General features: G+C 44.9%; 1 long non-coding RNA gene across 1 annotated transcript; it reads left to right on the top strand.

Annotated features, from left to right (window-relative positions):
• Positions 1 to 1,217: 1,217 nt before the first annotated feature.
• On the top strand, positions 1,218 to 5,700 carry LOC118840869. The gene is made up of 3 exons (XR_005009827.1): positions 1,218 to 1,401; positions 1,840 to 1,990; positions 5,514 to 5,700. It is a non-coding gene; the product is annotated as an uncharacterized LOC118840869 (long non-coding RNA).
• The last annotated feature ends 9,995 nt before the right edge of the window (positions 5,701 to 15,695 follow it).

Raw genomic sequence — 15,695 nt, 5'->3', positions numbered from 1 at the left:
TTGCCACTAAAACTGAAAAATTAAGTGTAAGAAAAGCTGTGACTATAAGGTTTATCTATTTATTTTTAAAAAGACATTTAAAGTAGAAATGATTTGATGGTTACCCATGCGTGTGTTTCTCTTCCATTCCTTTGGACTATGGGAGAATGAATTGAGAGTTGTATATAGACTGAACTAAACATGGGCATCAGATCTGGACATCAAGAGCCTGAATAGATGGTGGGATGTGTGCCGGCTGGTGTGATCCCAATTATACAACTTAGCCCTGTGAAACACATTAGGGGAAAAGATCATTAGCCTAATGAGCAGCACAGATTTGGGGCTTGGTAAGCAAGTAAATGCATCTTTTCATTATACATGGGCCTCAGCAAATTTATTATTTTTGGTCACCAAGGTGACCTGGTATCTTCATTTACCAGATCACTCAGCAAACCCAGAAAGTAACAACTGACTCTCATTTTCTTGACCCCAGAATCCCCAAAGGCAAAGGGAAGAAAGAGATCTGTTTGGCACCTGGTCCATGTTGATCGTGAACTTAGCATAAGGAGAATGGGATGGGAGGAGGGGCATCAAAGTTGGCATCAAGAGTCAGAGAAGTGCTAGATAGGAAACCCCCTTAGTGGGACACACTTGGCTCACAGCCTGTTGGCTCCCAATGATAAAAATCAATAGTCTTTCAACATCCTTCTTCTCCTCTCTGATAGCATTCCCAGCAGATGGGGGAGGGGCAAATGGGGGCCTTTCACAGGACAGTTCTCCCAAAATCGACACACTTTTCTGTCGATATCTCCCGGCTGTCTCTCACTGACCATACATAGTAGGGGCCTGGTGAAGGCCTGGGACAGCCCAGGCCTGTAAGCCTAGATGCCTCTTTATTTGGCCCGTCTAAAAATAGCAGTGGGGAGAGTAGGGGAGAGCAAGGCGGGGTGGGGTGGGGAAGGGGGGCAGACTCAGGGCTCTGCAGGACTAGTAGTCAATGAGCTGAGAGAAGCGATTGAACTCCCAGCACTCCCTGTTCGGCTGTCCGCAGCTGACAGTCTATTTTTTCCCATGGTTGACTAAATATGGTCAGGGAGGGAATGGCATGAGAAGGAGCCACTTGGCTGGGACTGCATGTTTCAGATGCTTAGCCGGGTATATAAGCACTAGAAAGGTGAACTTGGTTTCTGATCAGAGGTTCCCCCTAAACCCCCCAATCTTCCCTCTTCCTACCAGGAAGCATCCCCCTCTCCCCTCCCCCCCCATTTGTGTGTGAGCATGCGGGCAGGCGATACTCTTTTGTTTCAACCTGACCTCTACCTCATGGTGACCCTCTCTGGGTGGGGGGGGAGGACGGGGTAGGGGGGAGAAGGAGGAGAGGGTGAGGGGAGACTTCTGCAGGCACAGCCCTTATACATCAAGGTGTGCGGTAATCCCAGCACGCAAGGTTGCTTCTCCTTAACTCCTGCTTTCCGCTCCTCCTGTCTGTTCCCTTTCCTCCCTCCTGCTTTCTCCCTCTCTCTCTCCCTCTTGTTCTCTCTCTCTCTCTCTCTCTCTCTCTCTCTCTCTCTCTCTCTCTCTCTCTCTCTCTCTCTCTCAGTAGTAAGCTTTAAAGAGCTCCCTCCCTTTGCTAAGTCTGCGCTGCAGCAGGAGGGCTGAGTGGTGGTGGTGTCTGGTGGGAGGGGAGGGGGAGAGGAGGGGATATAGAGGGGCATGTGGGGGAAGGGAGTGTGCGTGTTAGGGGAAGAGACTGAGGGTTTGTTTGCTTGTTCTTCTTTCGTGTGTATGTGTTTTCCCCCCTCTCTCCAAGTGAGGACTAATGCCATCCCTGGGCCTGCTCTCTTTCCCCCCCTGCATTAGAGGTTGCCTATAGGAGGAAGCCGATGGCTGCAGCATCCAACGCGTTATTACCTTGCGATGCCATGACCCTCCTCCATGCATCCCTAACTCTTTAAAGCTGATTCAGCTAGCGCTCTGGAGGCTCCCCTGCTGCAACAGAATCTCCTCACTGGTACGTCTTTCTCTCTCTTTCCTCTAATGGCACCAGCTTAGCTCGGTTCTTTTCTTTCTTTCTTTTTCTTTTTTCCCTTTCTTCCTTTCTTTTTTCTTTTCTTTTTTTCTTTTTTAACACTTACCTGCTCAGGCAAGACTTACGGGTTCCAGCAAACTTGCCTGGGATTGGGGAGGGGGACAGGGGTTGGAAGTATATGTTTGTCTATGTATGCTTATATGCCTCACTGCCCTGGGGGCAGCATGTTTGTGTGTGTGTGTGTGTGTGTGTGTGTGTGTGTGTGTGTGTGTGTGTGTGTCTTCCTATGGGGTGGGTTAGGAGTTTTCTCTTTGCCGTGCGGTATCCTCTGCATTTTAAAAACTGCAGAGCCAGCAATAGCTCGAATGCTTTAAACTCAAATGTAAGAACTTTGACACACAATCATTTTGTAAGGCTGCTGGCAGTCTGTGTTCCCTGGTTTAGAAGTGCAGGCTAGTGACAGCTGGAGGGATGTTTGGGGTTGTCATAGCGGGGGTGATGGTGGAGGAGGGGGCGGTGGTCAGGGGAGAGTATGATTAACGGGCTCCGAGCTCTGGCAATTCCACCCAGTGCTAGAACAGGAACGTGGCTCCAACTTACAGCCCAACTTGCAACATTCCTGGTACTGCGGTCCTTAACCATTGTAATGCCGATGAGCAGAGAGATTTGTAACCAATGTGAGACTGCCTGGAGGAGCTACATCAGATCTGGAAGAAGGGGTCACAGTTTGACTTTAAGGAATAGTAAAGGCAGGGGATACCCCACTGCACAGAGGCTATAGCTATTTCTGAAGACAGGAATGGGCCTCAGTCTCCTAAGCCTGCCTTATCTATATCAGCCTAGATTCCCCAAGCTTCAAGTATGCAAAGCTCATGTGTTGTGCGGTGTAGGTTTTCAATATGCTGGTGTATGTACAAGCACACCCATGTAGGGAAATGTGTGTGTGCCACATTCGCGCACACACACTTATTCACATACTCTGAACCAGATAGGTTTGATTTATACAGGGTGTCTCTTTGACTTAGCATGACTCCCACATACACAGAATGTAGTATATTTTTTCAGTGAGTATTTATAGTCCAAGCAGCCTTGTGCAATTTAAAGGACATTGTAATTCTTGGGTTTATTGGTCCTTTGGATTACCGGCTGGGAGACAGCTTGGTGCACCTTTTATTTCAGGAGTTGGAACTTTGTTTCCAAAAAGAACTAGGTTTAGTTTGAGAACAACCAAAAGGTTCATGTGGGCATCCTGCTGAAACTTCAGGTTTCCCCTTATAGATTGGGGGATTTTCTCCTGCTTAGTCTTATCTTTCCAAAGTTTCAGCTGCCCAGGGGACATTCATAACTAACCCTTGTCAATATGCAGGTCAGGGGTTGAGGGCACAGGAGAAATCTAGAGCTGGGAAAACATCTGCTCACTACTATTTCTTACCCTTACTTTCTTTCCCCCTTGCCTAGTCTGCCTTCTCCACCCTCGTTGGCTCCCTGCCCTCCTTCGCCCCTCAGCTTGCGCACACTTCTCATCTGTCAGGAGACGCTGAACATTGAGGATTCTTTCTCACCTAGACTTCAGCTCACATTATTATGCAAGGGTCTCAGCTAAATCATTGGAGATGCAGGAGGAAAAGTTGGGTAACAGGAACATGCTGTTTAAGTTGCCCTTTTTTATCCTTGACTGGGTGAAAATGATAAATAACAGTGCCTAAATGTAAATGGGGCAGCAGGTCTTTTCTCTATTCCATTCTGCCAAATGGCTCTTTCCTTTTTTAATGGGAGGTGGGGGCACCTTTCAGAGCCATAATCCACTCCTTCATCTCCTTCTTGTGTAAAACTCTGACCTACTCATCTTAGATCATCCCCAGGTACTTGAAAAGTCCACCCTATCCATTTCACACACCAGTGAAAAGACTTTGCAGGGACCACAGCCTGGCAGCCTATTCTACTGAGATATCTGTGTATTGGGGAGAGGGGTGGCATTTTACAAAGTAGCCTTCTTAAGCAATAATCTCCTCACTGGAGGTGGTGGTGTTGGAAAAGATGTATTTGCCATCTAGGGATCCTAGGTATGTATGAGCAGTATAGGAGAAGAGTAGTTATCCACACTGGGTGGAGTAATTCTAGTGGAGTGACAATTAGGTTAGATTCCTTGACCTTCAAAACATTTCTAATTCCCTTATTGAATTTTCCTCTAATTAAAGCGAAGGAAGCCCAGCTACACTGGATTCTTGCTTTTGTCTAGTTGTTTTCAGAGTACAGCCCCCAAATCCCCAACCTAGTCCCTGTTCCTAATGTTTCACCCTTTCTCCCCCAAATGCAGCCATACTTTCTGTTGTTAAATGATTCTTTGGACAGGGCTTCCTGGTCTTCACCCAGTTCTTCCTCTCCCCATCCTCTCACCCCTCAAAGAGCTAATCGGACTTGATGCAATGAGCAGAGAGGGTGATAAGTATTTGAATCCCTTTGGGGTTTAAGTGTTATCACACACTTCACAGTTTTCTTCTTTATTCTGCTCAATAAACTCCTAGGTACCAGATTTACTTGGGGTCTAGTTACTTTCCGGCTTGGTCAGGAACTAAGCTTGGGGATGGAAATGGAAGCTTGCCCAGATCTCTCTTAGATTCCACCCCCCCCTTCCTCTTTTATTTTTTATTTGGCTTTGTCAGAGCTTATAGATGATGATGGAGAATGGGGGCAACATTTCCTTCTTTGCTCACAGAGAAATTTTAAAATGCAGGGGAAAACCCATCGATATAATTAAGTATTCCAAAGTGCTTAGTTTACCACTTGCTAAGTTTACTTAAACCCTCTTTAAAGGGTTCATTAGAAGACTGTGAGAAACGGTAAAATTCATTAACACTAAGGCAGCCATTCTGCATTTGCCTGTAAATTGGTATTGATCTGGAGGGCTCGGGCTGGGGTAGTAGGCAAACGGAGCAGGTGAGTGGACAGTCCGAGCATACTATTACAGCAATGCTGAATGAGCAGGAAGCGCCCCAAATGACCTCTTGGTTTGCTGGGCGCCTAAATCCTGCCCATAATAGTCTTCTATTCAGTATGATCATCATTTTCAGTGGGGCACTGGGGCCACATTGTTAGAAGAGCTTTAGAGCTCAGAGGGGTCAGGAGGCAATGAGTGAAAAGGGGCAAAGCAGGAGGGATGAAGAAGAAGGGTGGGGGGGGAGAGAGAGAGAGAGAGAGAGAGAGAGAGAGAGAGAGAGGAGGGGAAGGAGGAGAGGGAAAGAGGAGGAGGAGGGGATGAGAGATGAGAGAGAGAGAGAGAGAGAGAGAGGAGAGGAGAGAGGAGAGAGAGGAGGGGAGGAGAGGGAAAGAGGAGGAGGAGGGATGAGAGATGAGAGAGAGAGAGAGAGAGAGAGAGAGAGAGAGAGAGGTGGGGGGAGGGAGAGGGAAGGGAGGTACAGAGAGAAGAAAGGCACAGATGGGTGGGTGCACACAAGCACACACGAGTGCTTGAGGAGTAACTCCTTGACTTCTACTCTGGCCTAAGCTCACATATCCAGGTTTCCAGTTGTCCCTATGAACCTTCGATTTGACAATGTGTCAGGTAAACCACAACCTCAGCTGCTACAGAGTTCGTTCAACTGGATGGCTTTTTCCTAACACTGAAAGAAAGAAAGTCAAGACATTCTCTTTCTGGGGCTCTTCTCTTTGGGAGGCAGAGGAAATCCTGGACTTACTAGGTAAGAGCTACTATTTACAATATCTAGCTGCCTTTTTAATACCCTCTTTCTCCTCAGTCCCAGTCAATTGCTGAATGAATCCTTTGTCTTTAACAGAAGAGTTTTCTAACCTCAGTATGAGAAGGAGGCAGCTTGGTGTTGTTGTCTAAGTTGTAAACTGGACATTGGAATTCTAGATGGGCGAGTGCTAAGCGTTGCAGGAAAGGGGAAAGGACTAGTCTTTGTTTATTTTTCTCTTTTTACTAAGTCCTCATCTGAGGAAAAGAAAAAATTGTGATTTTCTGGAGTTTCTAGGTCTTTTCTTCCAAACCTTTATTCTTAGTCCTTCTAATTGTTAATGTGGGAGTGAGGGTGGGGTGGGGTGGGCATGGAGAGAATGTGCTATGGTCTACATGTATTTCACATGTATATTCTGTGCGGTTAAAAGTTTTAGTGCGAAATATATGTACTTTTCAGGGGGAAATGAGAGGTTTTGTCATGTGTCTCATCCTTTTTACATGAGAATTAGTTACAAAATGAACAAACTGCTGGATTTCTCAGACTTCTGTCAAAGGCATCACCTTCTTATTTCTCATGACTATGTATATGTATATATAGGGACACAGAGAGACACAGACATATATCAGAAAAAAAGAAAAGTGAGAGAACAACTGTGGGTTATCGGAGATGAGTCATAGAAAAGAGGTGTGTGTGTGTGTGTGTGTGTGTGTGTGTGTAGCAGGAGGCTTTGAGGAAGATGTCATGGAAATGGGGCAGTAACTCAGCAACATTAAACCAAGCCGCCACTCAGCACACATGGGGTTTGAATTCCAAAGCAGTGCTATCTTCCTCTTCAAACATATAAATGCGCATATTGAAAACTACCTGCTTGAGAAACATACTACTTTATATGCCCATATGAACGTGCTAAGCTATGGAATGTAAAGAAGTATGTATTTCCGGTAGGGCATCTCTCTCATGGGAGCAGGGTGACCTGTGTTCAAGGGAGAAAGAGACAGACAGATTTTGTTTTTGGAATGCCTGACATGGCAGACTGACTGGGGAGTCAATTGATGACCGTGTTCCAGGGGCTGTATTGTTCTGTCACTTTGCCTGTGTCAGCAGGTGGAAATGCTCATCAGGACATTAAATATTCAACGTGCTGACTGCGGCAGGCGCTTGGAAAGGCAACACCAGAAGAAAGCCCGTTGTCCGCTTCTGGTGTTTGCAGGGGCCCAGGTCAAGTTCTAGATCTTGGGGGCTTGCAGGTTTCTGTGCTTTTCTTCCCCATCTCCCCCCACCCTCACCCTGCCTTTAGCCTGCAGGAGTCTAGACATCATCAGAGTGGGGTGATTTCTACAACCAGTGGGAGAAATGTAGAATGTAGAGTCAAACATAAGGGAAGAAGAGGAGAGAGAGAGAGAGAGAGAGGGGGGAGAGGGGGGGGGAGTCAAAGACTTTCAAAATCCAGAGCATGGTATACTTGTTTAGATTTTCAGACATGATTGCTTTTCACCCTGGCAAAGACACAAATGAGTTGTGCCACTTAATGTCACACTTGCCATTCACTCAAAGGAAGTGATTAGGGAATCCAACACCCACAATCCCCAAAGTCACTATCTAAGACTCAACCACAGTCTATCTGTGTACTAGTCACAGTACAAACCATACTTTTAAGTATCACCATTTTTGCTTCTTTTAAAAAATACATTCTATATCCTAAGCGCTAATGTTCTCTAGATGAGGGGATACTCAAGGCAGCCTGGAAAATATTAGCCAACATGCCATAAACAGGAGCCTGAACTCCAGTATTCTGAGAGTTTTTCAGGCAGAGGTTATTCTAAATCTAAAGCCCCACCAAATGATTTTCTCTCTGCATTTCCTCAGATTAATTTTTTTTGTCACCACCAACAAAGTAGGGGGCAGACTTGCTGTTACTGGAATTAGTAGCTTTAAAGTTGATGTGAAATCTAAAGTAATGCTCTGCACTTGGTATGAAGATGTTGTCCTTAAATGCTGTCCGACTGTCCCAGGAGAGAGAAAGAGAGAGAGAGAGAGAGAGAGAGAGAGAGAGAGAGAGAGAGAAATTGACTTTCTCCCTGGCTTGCTGCTTATCATGGAAGCAAATCTGAATTTTATACCGTGGGTACGACAATGCTCTTCTGAGCTGATCTAGATTACTCAAGAGATAAAGCCAAACCCAGAATCTAGATTTCGCTGAAGTGCCCCCTTTCCACCCAGTGGTCAGTTATTCCCTCTGCTTAAGTAACAGAATCTTAACTGAGAGGAAGGATTCTTGGAAGAGATAGAGAGGACCTTGCCACCAGGACAATGTTCTCTGGAAAGAAATGAGCTGAGCCTCAGGAAGATTTTGCAATATCTCAACAGAAGGTGGGGGAATTTCTGTCATTTCTCATGGCCCCAGAGGTATTGCTTTTGCAGGTACTGGCTCTTGTAGGAAAATGGTATCTTCAGGTATGCTGGGCATAGTGGGGTGTTAGTGGAGTAGGAGAGGGTCAGTTATTTCAGCCTAAGGAATATTTGTCTAGCAGCCACTAGGATTTTTTTTATATCATGTAATCTTTGCTCTTCGGAACTGTCTTTGGCATGCTTGGCTTCTGAAACCTGCAACAGGTGTATCTGCCCCCCACCAGAGTTGGGAATTTTCAACCAAATGCTGATTTGGATTCAGCTATATTGTCCCAGCAGCTGAGGCTTGGACCAAGCAACACACTGAGAAAGGGTCGTGAGACCATTCTGTGCTGAAACTTAAAATGTTTGATATGCCAGCCATATGACCCATCACATATTGCTCATAACATGCCTTTTATATTACATCATAGATCGTAGCACATATATGCATATATATATCATATAGCTTACAGTATGTCTTACATGTCCTACTTTTTCTAGCCTGAATTATATATCACAAATCATGTCACATGCACCATATGTTGTGTTTCATATATCCCTTTGTATATGTCTTTTGTATGTCTTGTTCCATATATATATATATACACATATACAGCATATATATGTGTGTATATATACACATGTGTATAGTGTGTATATATGTATGTATGTGTATATATATAGTGTATGTGTGTGTGTATACACACATACACATATACAGGTATTATTTATCTTAAGACAACTAGGCGAAACTTAATAGGGAGAGAAGGCATCTGCTTTTTGGTCCCACCATGGGCATGGAAGAGTTCATCTAGTGGGTATTTGTCCCAGGAAATGGCATTTCTGTCCCCATTAGGGTAAGACTCCGGCCACAACGAGTGGAAATAGTAAGGCCACAGAAATAGGAGGCCACAGAGATTTGCTAACCGACCACAGAAATGCCGCAGCCTCTTCACTTCGATAAGTCCCTGTTTTACATTAAAGTTTTATTGCAGGATGTGGTGTTTAAATAAAAGCATTAGTGTTTTGGAATTAGGTTTGACTGAGCAGTAAAACCAGAGAGTTCACAGGGATAGTCACTGCCTTCTCTTTGTTATAAATCACCTCCATTCTCTTGATCTGCTGAATTAAAAATGAGAACAATCCTTACCCTTCTTGATATAAAACCAAATTTCCTTTTCTTAACATTTTTCCCCATTTCCCGCTCTCACCTTAAGCCTTTGACTGCTCACCACTGCTCCAGCTTTGGAATTGGGGCTGATTTACAATAGGTATCTCTAGTCCTAATGCAATTTTCATCTCTCTCTCTCTCTCTCTCTCTCTCTCTCTCTCCATCTCTCTCCCTTTCTACCTTTGGCATTCCAAGGTATGTGAATCAAATGGCACGGTTAATGATAGGAAGTAACTAAGCTTGGATCTTTTCTGATGTAAGTGTTTTTTTACAGTACTGGCTGGGCCTTTGGGCACCATCTTTGTGACATTTTACTAGTTTAACATTTTAATGTAGAAGAAGAGAGCGGCTGGTAGGATGGGGACCTGTGTTAGGATTGGCTTATGTTTTGTGAGAGGGTATTTCAGCCAAGATAACACACCTGAGGGACTGTGCTACAGTGGAAAGAGGATTGTATTTAAACTTAGAGGACCTGAGTTCAAAGCATGAATCTATTACGTGCATGACCTTGGACAAATCAGTCTCTCTGTGTCTCAGTTTCTTCTTCTACAAAATGGGGGGGGGGCAGGGCTGGATTGGACAATCTCCACGGCCTCCTCTAATTCCAAATATTGTAAGCCTAGGGTGACTTTGGGAGGTGGAGGTGGAGGGGAAGTGGCAACACAGCTCAGGGGTTGCTATTTGTTAATTTGCTTCACCAGAATGCTTTTAAGAAGGAACAGAGAAGATTGTATACCAGGGCGCTCAAAGTATTTTTAAGACCTTCCCCATTTTTAGGGTGAGACTAAAGTATGAACATGTTCAAGTAAGGTCCTCCCCTCAGTGATCAGTGTGATGCTGCCTCGTGTTAAGATTTTCCCTTAGCTTACGCCTGGTTGTTTGTATAGGAGGCTGCCCTGGAAGAGCAGGCAGTAGTCCTTATTCCAAGTTCTCTGGAGCATGTCGAAGCTGATTCTAGAGAATCCTGAGGGCGCTCGATGTGTCAGTATTGCTGTTGAGACCATTGGAGGGTTTAGCCACTATCAACCAAACAGTCAACTGATTGCACTTAAGTTCTACGGGTGGAAAGAGTAGCTTTGAGAATTGCAGAACTCGTAAATTCAGCGGACCAAATTAGTTAAATTTTTCTATTCTATGGCTCACAAAATCTAGTCGTTCTCAAAATGAATTTTCTGCATGTGAGGGAAACCAGCACCGTGTCAGGAATGGGGATTGTAAGAGAGGGAGAGAGAGAGAGAGAGAGAGAGAGAGAGAGAGAGAGAGAGAGAGAGGAAAGAGACCATTTGTAGAAGGGACATCAGTCCCATTATTTTGTTTGTTTGTTTATGTTGATGACGAGTTATTTTTTATTTTCCCTCAGCCAGGTGGCCAAATAAATTTCACTACCTCCTTCTAAAGAAGGGGCTGTTTGCAATTCCAGTTTAATAGTGCATTCATCAAGAGCAATAAAGCATTTTATTGCACAAGTATTTCAAAGCGTGTGCTGCCCCTGGTAAAAGCATTAGTAAAGGGGGGCATCAGCAATCTCATTTAAAACTGTCGACCCAACGTGAAAAATGTTGCGTTGAAGAATAAACTGCTATTAAGCATGATTAGATTGACCTGCAGGACAGATATTTTAGCTGCTGCAGCATGAGTCAATCACAGTGAGCATCGCTTGAATTGCAAATTTTTTTAAATGCCCTAAATTAAAAAAATGGAGGAACCTAAGACTGTTTGGGACCCAGGAGTGACTTTGGGGGAGATACTTACAAAGTAGATTCAGAGGACTAGAGACGGTAGGACTTAAAGGGTGGGGGTTGGGGTCGGGTGGTTGGGGAGTTGGGGGGCTGCCGTCTTAATTGCCGCCACCTTAGCATAAATGAAAACTATGTTTCTCAGACCAACCAATCAAAAAAAGAATTGTGCTGAGTCAGCCTTTGGACTGTGCACGTCCGATTGCAGAAAGGGACTCAGCACTGCAGTGCAGCATCTCTGCTTGCCTTTGACACTAGCCTGGCAGGGCATTGCTCCCCTTGTGTTTCCTAGGGCTGCCTGAGGCCTAGAAAGAGAGAAGCCCTCAGAAAAGGGAGGCTGGGGGAGGAGGAAAGACAAATACAGCTTTCTTCCAGGAACATCCTTGCTTGCCTTGTCTCATGCTCAGTCAGCGACGGGAAACTCCCGCTCTCTGGATGAATTGGCCAAGGCCAAGGGATGGAAATGAAAATGAAGGGTGTGGGAAAAGAGAAGGAGGAGGGGTGAGTGACTGAGAGAATTGCATGGTTGCTTGCAGTGTTCAGCCTCTATCATCATCCCCTTCAGTGAGTCTTTTCTACTGTTTTGAATCTGCTGGATTTCTCTTTTGGTGCCTTTCTGTCCCAGGAGCTCCAGGGGTATAGGTCATGAGGAGGAAGTGAGGTGTCCATCCACCTGATTCTCTTGGATTGAATTCTGGACCTCCCCAAGGATACGGCCAGTCATATTGGCCACTGTGGCTAGGGACTAGTTGTGACAAATTAGGCCAAAAAAGAATTTCTTGCGTATCATTCTTATGTACAAGGCATACCATCTTCCTGAGTTTCAGACCTTCATTGGGAATGTTCATTATAAGTTCAAAGCCTGTGGATTTCTCTTTTGTGAAACTTACAGCGGGACATCCAGGCTTGGTTGAATGGATACCTTCAGGATGAGGCCCAGGAGGACCTTGTGTGGTTGGTGGATCTGAGCCAATGTCTCCAAGTAGAGGCGGACTCCCACCCAGTCTTACCCCAGGCTTTTAAGGACAGCCTACCACTTGTTGGGAGAGATGATAAACCAAAGCAGAACTAGGCGGAGCTGGGGAGCCACAGGAGAGTTTGCATGGACCGCTCCTGCAGTGCAGGGCTGTGGAGGGCAGCATGAGGTGAGGTGAATGCGGCGGTGGCAGCGGTGTTTCAAGGGCAAGCAAGGTAAAGGTGTGTGCTCTCTGAGAAAAGCCGGAGTGCCTCCATCCAAAGTTAACTGGATGAAGCAGCGGTGGCTATACCCACTCTGCAGTGCAATTTTTCCATTTGAGAGAGCATTTACTACATGGCTCCTTTAAATATCTGGATTTCCCTGGCACATCTAAAAGAGAGTTTGACTCAGGGAGAAATTCAGTCTGTACATAACTTTTCAGGCTCAGTGATACTGTGCTGGGCTGTAATTGGTTTGGGTCTTGCAAGTTGGTGGCTTTAAGCCTCCCGTATTGCCATGAGTGTTTTCACTGAAGTCAATGATGACCAAGCAGGTGAAGTGCGCAGGGTCTGGAGAAATGTTCTGATGAGCACAGTTGCTTGGGCTATTTGAACAAGGAATGAGTTTCAAGTGAGGGCGTGGGTGATTAGGAAGATTGGGGCCCTCAGGCTCACCCCAGAGATGCCTCAGCCTCTTTCTGCACTTACCAAAAAAAGTAAGAGGAAAACAGATACCTTGATCCAAAAAAGGAAAAAAAAAGTCTGGGCTGCCTCCTAGATCCGCAGGCAAAAACCCAGACCTGAAAATTCGAGACTTTGTAGACGTGTAGCCGAGGTGTAAGCCAAATTGCTGTCACACTCAACTGCTCTGTCCGTGTCCCTATCAGTCACTGAGGTAAGCCTGTTTCCTTGAAGTTTTCCAGAAACCAGCCCTGGGAATTTCTCTGCTTTATAGTGTGAAAGCCACACCCTTGTGCAAGCTGTCTTAGGAGTGTGCTCGGGCCAGCATGTCTATGTCTGTGTGAGAGAAAAGAAAGTGTGAAACCGCTGTAGGGCCTGGGCAAGACAGATTAATCCAGGGCGGTTTTTTTTTTTGGAGTGGAGAAATGTCAGCAGAATTGAACACTTATTAGCTAGAGGAGTCAGTACTGAGAGAGGGCTGGCTTGTCCCCTGAATGAGGGGAGTCCTCAAGGTCGATTGCCATACAGAACAGATAGGCTTTTCCCATCTCCTCACTCTCCACCTCATCTCCTCACCCCCTGCTACAGGGGGTCATGTGTTTGAGTGGCTCACCATGCCCACATATGGCTAGTGTTAGAAAGCATGCCACCCTCCATAAAATCTGTGAGGCCACTTCCAAGGCCAAGAGGACCACAGGATCCATGATATAAATAGTCTTCATTCTCAGCTGTTCCAACTGTCTAAACCTGACTCAGATGACACAGAGGTCATGAAAATTGTGTGAGGCCCCTTGAACCTAAGGCAGAAGTACAAAGGGACTGAATCTGTGAACCTGTAACTTTATGGACAGAACCCGGGTGAGCTTTCTCCATTCTTCCCCCAATGGTTTGGTTCTATCTTCTGCTTCCCACAAGTTCCCTTCCTTCCCCACCAATCCTTCACTCATACCCTGAATAGGCAAGGGAGACAAAGACATTTCAACAGACGGGTTAGCTCTAAGCAGGAATCAGGTGCCCTAATGGCAAAGTCCTTCTCAAGGGCAGGGCATATAGCCAATGTTGGCCATTATGGTTTGGGGTGACAGTTTTCTTTAGGATCTCTGTCCATGGGCCCTATTTGCCTTTTGAAGGGGACTCAAAATAGCAAATTGGGCAATTCTTTCGGGGGGGGACTTAGAGAGGGAACAGCATACATATAATCTGCCAAGAATAGCTGCTGTAACAGCACTATGATAGAGCTGACCTAGAGCTGGAAAGCTTGGGTTCAAAGTCTGGCCACTGTGTGATCTTGGAAAAATCACCTCATCTGTAAAATGGGAAGTTTTATGTATAATCTATGCCTACACATACACATAAATATGTTTACATGCGTGTGTATGTGTAGGCGTGGAGGCAGCTAGGTGGCTCAGAGGATCTAGTGCTGAGCCTCTGATACTTACTAGCTTTGTGACCTTGGGCAAGTCACTTAACCTCTGTTTGCCTTAATCCACTAGAGAAAGAAATGGCAAACTACTTCTGGTGTCTTTGCCATGGACAGTATTGATGTGGTATGATTCACGGGATCATGAAGAATTAGACACAATTGAACGACTAAACAATATGCATGTGTGTATGTACACATGGCATTTATGCGTGTATACATATAATATGTATCATATGTGCATGTATGTGTATACACACATATACCACTTCTCCCACAGACTCTTGTGAGGAAAGTACCTTGTGAACTTTAAAATACTGAAGAAATTTGAGGCGGTAATGATGATGATGATGATGATGTTTATACTTCATCCTGAGCCTGCCCACTCAGCGCCTTCTTCCCCCTCTTGTCTTCCATTCTTTTCTTGTCATGATACTCTTATCTATCTACTCAGGGGTTTGATATCCTGAGGGATCCAAGTGGGCCTCTTCTCTCTATCTCTCTAGACCTCCCACTCATCTTCTTTTTCATCAGTGTATTCTCCCTGTATCCTCTTAGTACTCCTTTTCCAAGAACTTTGGGGAAGGCCCAATAGATTAATTCATACTTAAGTACTAATGACCAAGAAGCGGCTCAGTGGATAAAGTACTGACCTTGCAGTCAGGAAGTCTTTCAGTTCAAATCTGGCTTCAGATACTTATGAGCTGTGTGACCTTGGTCAAGTCACTGAACCTCAGTTTTCTTGTCTATGAAGACACTATATAAATGTTAGCTATTATTGCTACCCTTTGTAGAAGTATTTGCATTTTAACAAAACAAAAACTTAATCCAGGGAATGGAACTCTTTTGGTAGAATGTCAGACAACCAAACTGAGGGGGATTTCAAAGGAAAGGATTCTAAGGACTTTTCAAATCATAGGGAGGGCCCCTCTATCTATGCTTAAGTCTGGCCCTAGTATCTTCTAATCAGTCCTTTGATTCCTACAAAACAATGATAAATATGGAGGCCTGGTTTGTCCTAGGATTAATGAACAAAAATCCAATGCATTATTTAAAAACACACACATAAATAAACCTATTGATCAGCTCTGTTGGTTTTAGTTGTGAATTAATTTATGTAACACTGGGTCCCAGGAAAGGCTGCTCTGTGAGTAGCTATAATTTGTGCTAATTTATCTTATTCCTATGATCATGGCTTCCATATGTACAGTTCTTTAAGGTTTACAAAATGCTTTCCCTCACAACCGTTAGAGGTGAGTAGTTAGAGACGAGTATTACTCCCCCCACCCCAATTTTATTAAGGAGGAAACTAACATACTCAGGCTCACATATCTAGTAAGTGTCAGGGTAGGATCCGAAGTTGGGTCTCTCCCAACCCCAAGACCCATGAACTCTTTCCACGTATACATGACTGCTTCTTATAATCTCTGAAGTAACTATTCCAGTGACAAAACCTCAGGGAACATGAATCCTGGTCTTCCTTTGTGGGGTACGGCCAGTAGGAAGGATCATGGGATTTAAAAACTGGAAGAGACTTTAGAGGTCGCTTTGCCATCGCCTTTTTTGGTTGAGATCAAGTGCTCAAATAAAAACAAACCATGCACTAATACCTCCATAAACAAGTGTAAAATCG

The sequence above is a fragment of the Trichosurus vulpecula genome, chromosome 3, assembly GCF_011100635.1.
Source record: "Trichosurus vulpecula isolate mTriVul1 chromosome 3, mTriVul1.pri, whole genome shotgun sequence".
In the NCBI taxonomy this organism is placed as follows: Eukaryota; Metazoa; Chordata; class Mammalia; order Diprotodontia; family Phalangeridae; genus Trichosurus; species Trichosurus vulpecula.
This window is presented reverse-complemented; position numbering and strand designations above follow the sequence as displayed.